Consider the following 13,018-nt stretch of genomic DNA (forward strand, 5'->3'; position numbering starts at 1 on the left):
CTCACCAAACAATTGAAAATGAAAACGTAAGCATAATGATGTCTTTTAAATGTCCTAATGGTCGGACCATAAGTTCGTCAAGGAAGGAAGATCATAACACAGATGATATTGATTTAATTTTTTTAAAACTTGCACAGATAATAAACGATTGGACAACTATCCAACACACGGTTCATGCATAAGTTCCTGCATTATTGTTGCTTCTAATCCTACAGTTGGTAAATCGTGTGGACGCATAGATATATGTTTATGATTTACAAGATCAGTATGTTTCAGATCAAATGGTCAGGCTTTTAGCATTCCCTCCAATACTGAGCAACGTTTGTCCTTAACAACTGTAAAAGGCTAAGGTTGGGTGTCAGGCATTAGGTAGGTAACAAAGGAGAGGAGACATGAGCTGACTGTATAGAAGATGGTTTTGTATCACTAGGGAGAGGAGTCCAGGGAGTGTGACTGGGGGCGCGACATTGCTGACTTAGCCTCATGTCTGTGTTTTGTTGATCGTACGGGAAGCAGCGGTTGGGACATAGGATGTCGCATTCATATTATGTCAGACCAGCAACAGGATACCGCTGTTAGGATACACAGATGTTGGACACGTCGCACTGCGTATACAGGGTCATATCAGAAGATTTCATTTTGGCAAGCAATAATTATGCAAACGAAACGAAGCAATCTACACGTTATTAAGAATATAACATCTGCATAATAATGTGACATCATCATGTGTATCTGAGTATGGGTTAGACAGGCACAGCCAACATAGAGAATGTTCTGGCAATATCACGCATAACGAACGAGATTTAATGGCCATGTAGTTTCGGCTGTGAAGCAGGATATCAAGGTGTCATGGCCAGACTGATAACATCTCTTGATGAATTGCTTTTGACAATATGTGCTGATTGAAGAAACAATAATGTAATGAATACATAAACAGGCCAGTGTAAATGTACACGTTTTTATGTGGTGTGCGCACGTATCATTACTACATTATGTATACTATTTAAATGTAATCTACTCCCACTCCACATCCAGACGGCACATCTGTTTCCATGCCAACAATAATAGGAGCTGTTGTCGACATAGTTGTGGTCTTGGGGGTGGTCCTTGCAGTCATCATGATCAAGTCAGTTTTGTCCAGAACGGGTCAGGTCTTGATACCTCATGACACCAGCGTCAAACCCCATACACATGTTGGACGATCATCAATGCGTATATATTAATTACAGAAGGTAAATTTTCTATTCATGAACATATTCCAATTTGTGTCCTTACATTTAGAAGAAGACGTGGGAAAAGTCATGGACGCCCAACTCACCAACCAGTCATTGTGGACAACGTGAAACTCAAAGAAGGTAATTTTACCTTCTTGCATTGCCCCTTTATCAAATATGCCTGTGTCTTCATAGAGGCAGACCAGAAGTATGCACCTTCAACAGACATTAATATGATGCATGATTGACCTGGGCATTGAAATGTATTCACTTCCTGCGAAGTCAATTATATTCAACCCGATTGCCGATAACCAAACTGTACAGATCAGGACTTCCTCCATACATGATAAGGACCAACATTATACTTTGTCGGTCTTTTAAAAAAAGTTGTTTTTTTTAGATTCCTGCAGTGGGAGACATAGGGATGTACATGAATGTTGGGTTTGATAAAGACGAGAAACCGTCATTGTCTTCAAAGAAGACGACAGATGAACAAAGTTCTGTTCAAAGCCAGAAAAAACCACAAGGCGATTTAGCTGGTGATGCTGTATATACGACTGTTAGCAAGGATAAAGATAGAAACGGAAAGGTTGACCTTGACCTCCAGAGGGCAGAGGTGGAGGCGGAGGAATGCGATATCTCTGTCATGTCTGTTGCTCACGTGATTCCTGTGTCACAGTTACAGACAATAGTGGAAGGAATGATGTCGGCAGGGACAGAAGAGGAATTTAGGGTAACTCTAAGTGTCGTGTACATATCAAATTCCGCAATGTCAGGTAGGATTAATAAGGTCATTTATTTACAGAATCATAGAACTAACCTAGTGTACAAAATACAACTAACCTTAACTAAAACCAACGTTACTACTGCAGAACAAAACCAGACATACTACGAAATAATCAACAGCGTTCACAAGTACATAATTATACATAAAGAAAACTTCATGGTCTAGAGACTAGAACACACTAAACACATCACACAATATCATCAACAACGTAATGCTTGCGAGGAATGGTACATTTGTCACAGTCTCTTGCTCCTTGTCCCCTGAACCTCTTAACATAGAGACGCACTCCACAACATTCAACTAGCAAGGATTTTACAGAGGTCTCCTCTAACCCTTTCTGTCTCAGGATAGTCGGCGACTATCCTCCAGTATTATCCTGAAGCAACCTGGCATACACAATAGCATTTTATTAAGCATCAAGCATCATTATGTGAGATGACAGAAATATAACATTGGCTTGATCAGCTCTACAGCTTCACAGTGCACTTAAGAAAATCTGATGTTAAATCATCTATATTCACACTGATATTGATAAACGTATACTTGTAGTACACAGAAGGTATATACAATTATATGACAAACCTAGAATAAGGTCCAGCAATTCATCAATGAATATGAGCAAGTTGGGACTGTGAATTTGGCCTTTATATTACAATTATATAAACATGCCAAATTAACAAATATGGCAAACATAGTTCACGTTCATACTTACATGCTCTGTAAACCAAAATTGAATTGCACAGGCTAGCTAGATACTGGGACAAATACCACACAAAACTATCCTACAAAATGTTTTAATAGCTGTGGCAATAATAATGTAGAATGTATTATTTGTAGATATCCTTGTGTGTATAACACAATTTCCTTCGATTGCCTTTTCAGCGACTTCCTAATGGTTTCACCAACTCCTATGACGAATCTCAACAACCCAGAAACAAGGGAAAGAACAGGTTCAGAGGCTATTACCCATGTGAGTACACCATGTAGATGTGAGTGATGATGTTAACTCCACGGTCAATTTTAGTCAGCTGCTCGTCATCATCCGATGTCAAGCCTAAATCGACCACATATCCGTTACTGCAATGTGTTGCCAGATAACTACAACCGTGTGGTGCTGCGGGACGTCAGTGACGACAGAGACAAAGACTACATCAACGCCAGCTACCAAGATGTGAGTTAAGCAACAGCTGTCAATCGACCACGGAATACAAACTGAGCATCACTGCATTTACTCTTGCTGTAACAGTTTACATGTAATTGTTAAACGTTCAGTTGTAAAGTTGGAAGCATGTGTGTACTCTTTGACACAAACTGAGTTTATGTGAATAGCCTAGTAGTGGAAGCCTGTAGGTATTCTGGGAAAGACGGATTGACCCATCAATATATGGTTGTCAAAATACGCGTTTAAATGGATCGAGTGGTTGGTTGCATTTATCGTATCCCAAATTTGTCGACCGAAGTTAATGATATCAATCGCTGGATTATATGGTTCAGACTCCATTATTTACAGTCAGGAGGCATGTAGCTGGAATACAGCTGGGTGCGTTGCTGAACAACAAACAATTAATATCCCATCAGTCACTTTAAGAAGCAGCTTCCTGGTGTTGTGTGACTCTAATTGACGTAAAGGCAGTAATATGTACTATTTTGTTCCAGTATTGACGTTTTATATTTACATTGATGATACAAGGATTTAAATGTTGCTAATGATATTTGGAACCTCTCTTCGGGGATATAAACCAGAAAAGCGTTACATTGCAATATAAGGTTAGGCTCACACAGGGAAACAGGATTTAAATTGTGCTTTAAAAATCGCCATTCAAAGTACGAATTCCAAGTTCATTTATTGGTGATACAGTAATGGGAAATGAGTTTTAACACAATTTAGAACAAATCTACAGGAAAGACAGCTGTGGAACAATGGGTACAAAATCTCACTTTACCCAATCATGTTGAGCAATTGTTTTATCCTTTCCAAAAGCAGTTGATTGACTAAACTGGACTGTTGAATAAGACGATACTGGTAATTGTGTGTAATTTTTTTCTATCGTGAGTGTATATTAGTTTGAACTATCAAAACCAATTACAAATGATTAATGGTGAAGGAGAACCACTTTTTGTGATCACTGCTGTGGAACGAAGGCTCTACTTTTAACGTTACATATACATATTCTAGATTCCTCTGGAAGATCATATATTCATTTCGTGTCATATTTATATTCTTATAAGACCCTTACAGATGGGAAGTAGTGGTGGATCTTTGGAGGATGATACTTCATTTGTCATGGTGACGTGGAGTCAGGGAAGGTATTATTAATAATTGCACCTTACAGAGCATCTTCCACACCATCTTGTTCAACAAGATTGGAAACTAATGTTATGTTGATTTCGAATAAATCCGTTTTACTTGAACTAAGATATTATTTCTACTAGATATGTTTCATTCTTGTGTCATTTACAGAAGTGTCTCCAGTACTGGCCAGAGCAGAGCTACTAAGGAGACAGAAACACAACTAGCAAACTACACAGTCACACAGTTGCCTGTTTGCAATAAAAAGGTATTATTTTCCCTAATAATGATGTTTTCTTGTGAAACAATCTATTCGAGGATATACACATATGTATTTGTTTGTGATAAAGGTTTTCGTTCAGAAATAATAGTGACAATTGACAACAAGTCATTCGACAATTCTGTGCCGCAGCAGGCAAGATACACCATGTTCACCACTTTCCCTTCCCAGGAAAGACACCAAACACACCCTGTCATACATGTAGTTCACTGCAGGTTAGAGTTTAATTGGGTTGGACATGAGCAGGTCTAGACGGATGGACACAGATTTTCACTGATGTTTATCTATTATCTCTGACAATTATTTTTTCTTGTGTATGTAACGTTTCCTATACCATACCGTGCAATTTATTTTTCATGTTTTGAAAGACGGTATCTCACATATGTTGTATATGAAAACATGATTTTGACATACTTGGCGCTGATAGAATGTTTAAAATAAATTAGTATATTTACATGTTATATACTTGTTGTTCTTTTCTAGTACTGGTATATGGCGATCAGGTATGTACATCGGTATAGAGAGTCTCGTGGATCAGGCAGGGGCAGAGGGCTCTGTGGACATCTTCAGTTTCGTCTCGAACATGCGAGGCCAAAGAGAGAACATGGTACAGACTAAAATATAAAACCTGGTCTCCTGGCATGTTGTCATTGTCTCAGACCAGGAGCAGTAGCTTTTCCTGTACCAGGCCGTGGCTGTGTCACACATATACTGTATATCCTGGTCTCCTGGCATCATGTGCTAATTGTCTCACACCAGGAGCAGTACCTGTTCTTGTACCAGGCTGTGGCTGTGGCGGTGTAAGAGGGGGGCACATCACTTGACTCTGCCGTCATCAGACAGATAGATCTGAGTAATGTGTCTGCTGTTATCATGGGTAACAATCTGTACAGGAGCACGTTGAGGTAGGTGCACCATGCAGTATGTAACCCTATGAAGGTTCTAAAGAGACGATAGTAACAATGGCGTGATCGATGTATGTATGAAAAGGAAACTTTCTACAACATTTTTTGATAAACATAGTTACATGTATTTGTTATATGTACTTTAATTGCAGGCTTTGGAAAATGAATCTGAAAGTAAGTAATGTTCGTATTCTTCTCTGAAGCTGCTGTTGTTTCAAACCTCACTGAAATTGCACTCACACCTAACAAACATGAGGACATCAGTACAACACAGTTGCAGTTGCACTGTAGTGAACTCACTATATTTTTTTCAGGAGGCTTTACGGGAGATCCACGTACCACAGTGGCAGTAGGTGTTATACTTTATACAACGCTTGACATGAATTCCTTACAGTATGGATGAAATATGATTACCTTTAACTCACCAATATGATTCCAAGCTCAGGTGTCTTAACATTGCATATGGTGACAAGTGACATGCTCTGTTTTGCGGTAGTTAACCCCCACATTACATTGGTGATACGAAGCCATGTCAGTGTGTATGTAGGTTTAATGGATGCTATATATTGTGAACATAAATACCAGGAATGTATAACATCTTATCGCAGTCATACACATCAAGGAAGGGGTTATTCAGTTCCTGAAAATCATAGAAGTTTGGTTTTGTCCAGAGTGATGACTTCACCGTTGCATAACAGGTTCAGCTGTTGAGTAGGTCGATAGCAAATTCTTACAATATGTCAGGAAGGTGCTGCTGTACTTTCTGCTGGCGGTTAATCTAACTCTGAGCCCATAATGAATGCCTTAATGATACGTTATGTGAGCTATTCACTTAACTTGTTGGGTTGTTGATCTGACAACTACCTTCTAAGCTAGGCACCAAGGTGTCAAAGAGGCAATGGCCGACACATCATAGCACTTTTGCATTTCACTCAATTAACCGTTGACCAGTACCATTTGAAATGTAGCCTAATGGTACAAACATTCGGTTGCCACGCCGAAGCCATGGGTTCGATTCTCCACATTAGTACAATGTATGAAGCCCATTTCTGGTGTCCTCTGTTATCTGTTCTTGTGTCCTCTGATATTGTTGGAATATTGCTAAAAGCGATGTAAAACTATATTCACTCCTTCACTGAGTTTTTAAAATTTATTTTCCGTTTCCCGGTTTGTTTTTTTACAGGAACTGTGTTTCAGAGTGATGAAGTCACCAGAACCATTCAACACTATCATTTGACCGGAACTACATGTGACCCAAGTGTTACTCTGTTGATTGACAGCTTGCTGACATGGATGAGTGACCCACAAAGTGGCTCCTGCACATGGGTTTCAGAGTAAGAATATTTGTCCGCATCCGTCCATTTCATCACCTGAAGCCCAACTACCTACTGCTACCACAAAAGCATTGACAATATGCAGTTCTATATGATCATCGTGTAAAAATAAACTAATCTCCGAAGCTTTGCATGTGAATATTACCTGTTATCTATCATATATCTAATAGTAGATAGTAATTCAGAGGTTTCAGATAACCATATAACTCATTTGGACAACAATAGCGGAATAACACATTTCGTCACCATGTACACTCATTCTAAGCATGCTGTGGTTGAGGCATATGTAACGTCACAAAAAACTGATATATGTAATGTCCTATTGCATGGTTCATGTGATGGAATACTGACACTTTACTGCAGCTCTGTAAGCGAGTCCCTATCTCTCACGTTGTATCGGTACGTGGAAGTAAGTACTGACACTTTGCAGCATCTCTTTGAATAAAGCTAAAATACCCTTACCATATCCAGCAGAAATATCTGCAGAAAGCTGACTCGATGTACGATTTCGATTATACCTTGAACATGTGTTTCTGAATCACAATCAAATAGGAATGATACCAGGTGTAAGCGAAAAGGTAAGCATATCCTGCGCCACTGGTGGCACCCGTCACAAACACATGCAAAGGCAAGTCAATTTTGCTGACATCATCGTGTGTACATGTGTAAAATAGTTGCTAACGTATAACAGGACTCAATGGCAATATGGCAGACAGACAGTAAGACAAATGTATTCAGGTCAGTAGTAAAGGCCACAACCACAAGACAATGATATGATTATTATAATATCATGCATGGTATTTATTTTAAGGAAGTGTTTTCTCATTTCTCATTGAAAAAGTCTTGGTTAAGTATGGACCAATGATAAATATAGCCAGTCTCTGTAGATTTCATAAGGTGTATACAATTTTCAGTACACCGCCTCCGTGGTCTTGTGGTAGAGCGTCCGCCCGGAGAGCGGAAGGTCCAGGGTTCGATCCCGGGCCGCGTCATACAAAAAGACGTTAAAAGATTGTACTTGTTGTTACCCTGTCTGGCGCTCGGCATTAAGGGGCTAAAACAATGACTGGTCGGCTCGGAGTCAGTATACTGTGTCTGAGTGGGGTATTCATGTTAAACTGCGGCATGGTATCTCAGTGAGCTAGCACTATAAATCGGCATCAGTCCGGACTAGTACAAGCAGCCACACACACATACACGTGCATGCACGTCGCTATATAAGTGCAATAATCTTGGACGCGACGTTAAACCCAATTTCACCTCACCTCACCTCACAATTTTCAGTTGTCATCTGTATTAAATGGATGTATATATTGCTTTCGTATAGTGTATAATCGTTTTTTTTCGTATAGTGTATACTCGTTTACATATAATCACATAAGATACATACATACATAAGATACATCCCCTGCATATCAAATATTAATTCATTTTCACAGATGATAAATCATTTTGGTCTAAAGAAACCATACCTGACGGTTTCCCAAGTCGCACTTACAGTAATCAGATGAACCGGTTGGAGTTTTGACACATGCTGATATATCACAATAAATAGATACAAGAAATTTTAGGATTTGCCTTTAAGACCTAATCTTCGAAATCTTTTCCATACAACTTCATGATTAACTCCATCCAATGCCTATGAAAAGTCACCGCAGATGCTGTAGAATATACCCTTAGGTTTGAAGGGGTATTTCTGTGGGACTGTATCCGGGGCTAAAACCAGCAAAGATATAATTAGTGTCACACCAGGGCTGTAGTATTTAAGCCAGAATATATGTCAGAACTGTCCATAGTGAGTTAATAAGAGATACGACTTTGTAATACCCAGCTTTCCGAGATTGTGAATAGGACATTTTCTACCTCCCCTTTCTTGCGGAAAAGTTCCAGTAACAAGTGCCCCGTTGATGGGTGTAGCGAGTAAGGGTGTATTGAGATGCTTTGTTGATTTAAGAAATCCATTTCCAATTCTACTTGGCCCAGGTGACTTGCTATTGTTCAGCTTCAGTAGAGTATGAAACGTTTCTTCATTAGTGAATGATACATTTATTTAATCAAGATTTTCTTTCAAACCCTGTTCTATATTTATTATCAGTTATGAAGGTACTATAGTTAGTTGCTCTGTCTGTATTGAGTAGATTCTTAAAGCGCTGTGTACACTGCTGTGTTGTGATGTTAGAGGCAATTTAAGACTTCCTGAAAATATTCCAAATAGTTCAGGGCTGTTCCTGACTTGTGCTAGCTCATGTTTTTTTTGTTTATTATGATACGTTGTTCTAGTTACTGTAAATGTTTTCTTTAACAATTTCCGCAGTTGTCTGAAAATATCTACATTGTGATTAAACTCCCTGTGAGCTCACAAAGCAGCCCCATGTTATAAATCCTCAAGCTTTTCATCCAACCATGATGGCTTCTGGTATGGTAAATCAGACTGATGGGAAGGTGTATATGTATGTAAGTCTGATAAAGATCAATATTCACACGGTCACCATTTACCTTGTAATTTTCAAACGCCCATGAAATGGTCATAAAGGTTGATTAGAAATAGTCCATTCCACTTGAATTTCCACCATGTACACTTGTTATAATCATTTTGGTCATGACTCGTTTAATTATGCTGTGTATATTGGTTTCCCTGGAGACACATATATATGTTTACAGATAAAGTCAAATATAAGGGGAAATGGTTTGAGTGACTGATATATGGAGAAAGTTTATGAGCTAGCGATGTTATAGTCTCCTAAATTTGCACCAGTGTGTATAATGCATGTGAATGGCCCATCAGTATCCTTGAATAATCTTCAATTAAGGGCGTGCATATCAAACTTGCAGCATTAGCCAGTTGCATTGTCTTTCGGTGATCTGGGCAATTTGAAATCATCATGATATGTTAGAGGGTATCATTAGGTATATAATCAGGATAATCTTTCGTTTTAGCATTGAAATCTCCTATCCTGTTACGTTAACAGCACATATTATTGCAGGCGCATTACGTCGCCGTGCATATGTTGTCACGGGTGAGTATATACCAAGGTTCACAGCACGATTTGTCGGCATTCGGCAGAGCAAAATAACATAAAGATGGAGATGACGATGTTGTGGATGATGATGGTAATGTTGATCATGATTATCATCATTCCATTATAGAAAATACTTGATTTTGTATCCTCCCGACATACAACGACGGGGCTGATATATAGTCGTCAGTATGTCAGAATGTCTGTCTGTCCGTCTGTATTTTGTCATCAATCATTTATTGTAAATGTAAAATATCTTTCATTGTATCATTTTCCGGGACCCGTGAAGATCCGAAGAAGAATAGCTATTAGGCGATTACGCTTGTCATAACAGGCGACTAACGGGCTCGGGAGGTCAGGCTATCTGACTTGGTTGATGCATGTCATTGTATCCCAGTTGCGTAGATCGATGCTCATGATGTCTATCACTGGGTTGTCTGGTCATCACTAAATTATTTACAGACAGTCGCAATATAGCATGAATATTGCTGAGTTCGGCGTTAAACAACATACAAACAAACATTTTATTTCCGGAGCATATTTCGAACACTAAACAATCTAGCTTTACGAAACGTATTGTTCACATTGAACAATGGTGCCTGTTGCTATTTAGAGGCTTAGAGATGTTCGACAGTTTCCATGGAAACGTGATGAACATTGACGGGTAGTGCCTTTTTCGGAGCAAGGGTGGCCCAGTCGTCTAAGGCGCCGCGATTCGCTGTGCAGACTTGCGTCCCTTGGGCACGCCAGAAACCTATGATTGTCGGTTTGAATCCCGGTTCGCCCCGATTATGTTCCTTTGTCAGCACCATACCCGTGCTCGTAGGGTTCACCGAAGTGGTAAACGTCTGAAACCTGCATCACCTCGGGCTTTCCTCCCACAATAAGCTGAGACGCCGCGATACAACTGTAATACTGTTAAAAGCGGCGTTACACCCAACTCACTCACTCACTATGATGAATATACGTGACAGCATTATGAGGCGCACATAAAATGACAAATGTTCTAACTGTCATACTCCCACAGCAATTCGTATGATGTTGTGTTAAGTTTTACCTTAGATCAATATGTGCTGTATCACTTTGGGCATTACAAAATGAAACCAAGTTGACACGCTTTCATACAACTCTTGCTCAGAAGTTGTTTGATGAAGGTTACAACACTTTCGAAAAGTGTTATTTTAACACGTTGGTGACATTTCAAAATCAAGACAAAAAGGATGTCCCTCTTTTGACTGGTACCAGATGTGTGTGTGTGCTTTTAGATGAACATTTGACCTGCTTTTGCCTGTGTTTGTGACGGGTGGCGAAGCATCGTTTTCGGCAACACCTGCAGTTGGTATTATCACATGTACATGCTACAATCTCTGACGTTCATACACAATGTGGCAGTCAATACTGAAATCTACCACAAGCTGGGTACTTTTATAGGCATCACTGACTGCAATCACGAACACTTTCGACAAATTAAGTTTGAAATACACGAATGAATAATTGTGATAATTCTGGAATAATAGTTCATAAAGGATATATATATATAATATGAGACCATATACCGTCAGGAACAGCCATTTTGGATTTTCCATCACCAATCTCACATATTTCACATGATATTCTGGTACGGAAATTCGTTATTCGACACTGTTATTCGTTTTAATATTAATTAATCGTGATGTGCAGAGACATTTTGTTTGAAGCAAACCACTTTCGTAGCTTTATTGATATAAATATTGGGAAAAAGGGAGGTCACCGATTTACAAATAGCAACATCATACATAAATATTGGATGACGTCACAAACAGGTAGTATTATTCCATAAGGAAGAGAATATATGGATGTCAACGTCTTTATTATGAGGAACACAACCTTTCGGAGTAAATGCTTTCTCCTTCATCGGGTGAATGAATGCCATGAGTCAGAGAGCACATATATAGGTACATGTAAGGACAACAAAATTAATGGGATAACAAAATGTGGAAAATAACAAAGGGTACAAGCTAAGAAAGGAAGCCAACAGAGGATTGGAGCTGACAGGTGATTAGCAATATAAAAAAGTTGTCATAGATAAGTAATTGGTAATGGACACTTGGCAAATGAGGGATGGGGGGGGGGGGGGGGGGGGGGGGGGGGAAGCCTTGGTAGGGTGTGGTGATTCTCCAAATCACAGACGATGGACTACGATTATCATGTGATTTGTCAGTGGTTAGTGATGACGGAATGGCATTGTGGGATCGTGAATCATCGTCAAAATATCAGAACGTAAACATAACATATTCCCTTCTCAAACAACAACTTACATGTCATTATTATTATTATGTACATAAACAAAGCTGTTATTTTTATTGTTGTTTTGATAACTTTTTTTCCAGGCTAATTTGCATAATGCCTATAGCCTGTTTCTGCCATGTCAATTTTAACTTAGTTTTATTTTTGAATGTTGAAAGTGTCTACAAATTACCTCCTGTAAAGTACATTTTGTATTGAGCACTGAGATAGAACTAGCAAATCCGGACTAGTACTTTTCCAGTTGTTTTGTTATTTCGTATTTACGTCCATGTAATGCTTTGTGTCGATTATTAAATCCAGCAACACAGTTTTTTTTCATTTCCATTAGTACTTTAGTGGTGTATTTATATGGTTTCATGCTAGTTTCAAATCACAATCTGTGATAAGTCTAGTGATTTTACTGTCCCTTGTTGACAGATTTCTATAGTTCACTTGTATTTATTATGTAAAGTATGCCTTTGAAAGTCATGATATGGCCGAAGTATTGCCGATGTGACTTAAAATCTTACCGTAACGCACACTTTAATTTTGTTGTCCTCACATGTACATACATATGCTCTCTGCCCAATGGCATTTATTCACCTGATGAAGGAGTAAGCATATGACCGTGTTTAATATTTCATGAAAAAAAATCGGAAGATAAGATAGTGAATATGTTTCAGCCGACTTACAAAACTCCGCTAGTATGCCATCTTCGCCTGGCGACTTACAGGATTTGACGTTATGAATAGAGTTGTTATTGTCTTGAGCCTGTAAGTTAAGATGTCAGCTTGAACATTGTGGTTTAACAAATACAATGTCACAAGATTATTGCAAGGACAAGAAAATAGTCACGTAGCAAATCTTGCAGAATTTACACAATAAGGAAGAGGCCGAATCAGAACACAATTCGTATTGTCAACTCT

The sequence above is a fragment of the Haliotis rufescens genome, unplaced genomic scaffold (genome assembly GCF_023055435.1).
Source record: "Haliotis rufescens isolate VD_foot unplaced genomic scaffold, xgHalRufe1.0.p SCAF_2, whole genome shotgun sequence".
NCBI classification, from domain to species: domain Eukaryota; kingdom Metazoa; phylum Mollusca; class Gastropoda; order Lepetellida; family Haliotidae; genus Haliotis; species Haliotis rufescens.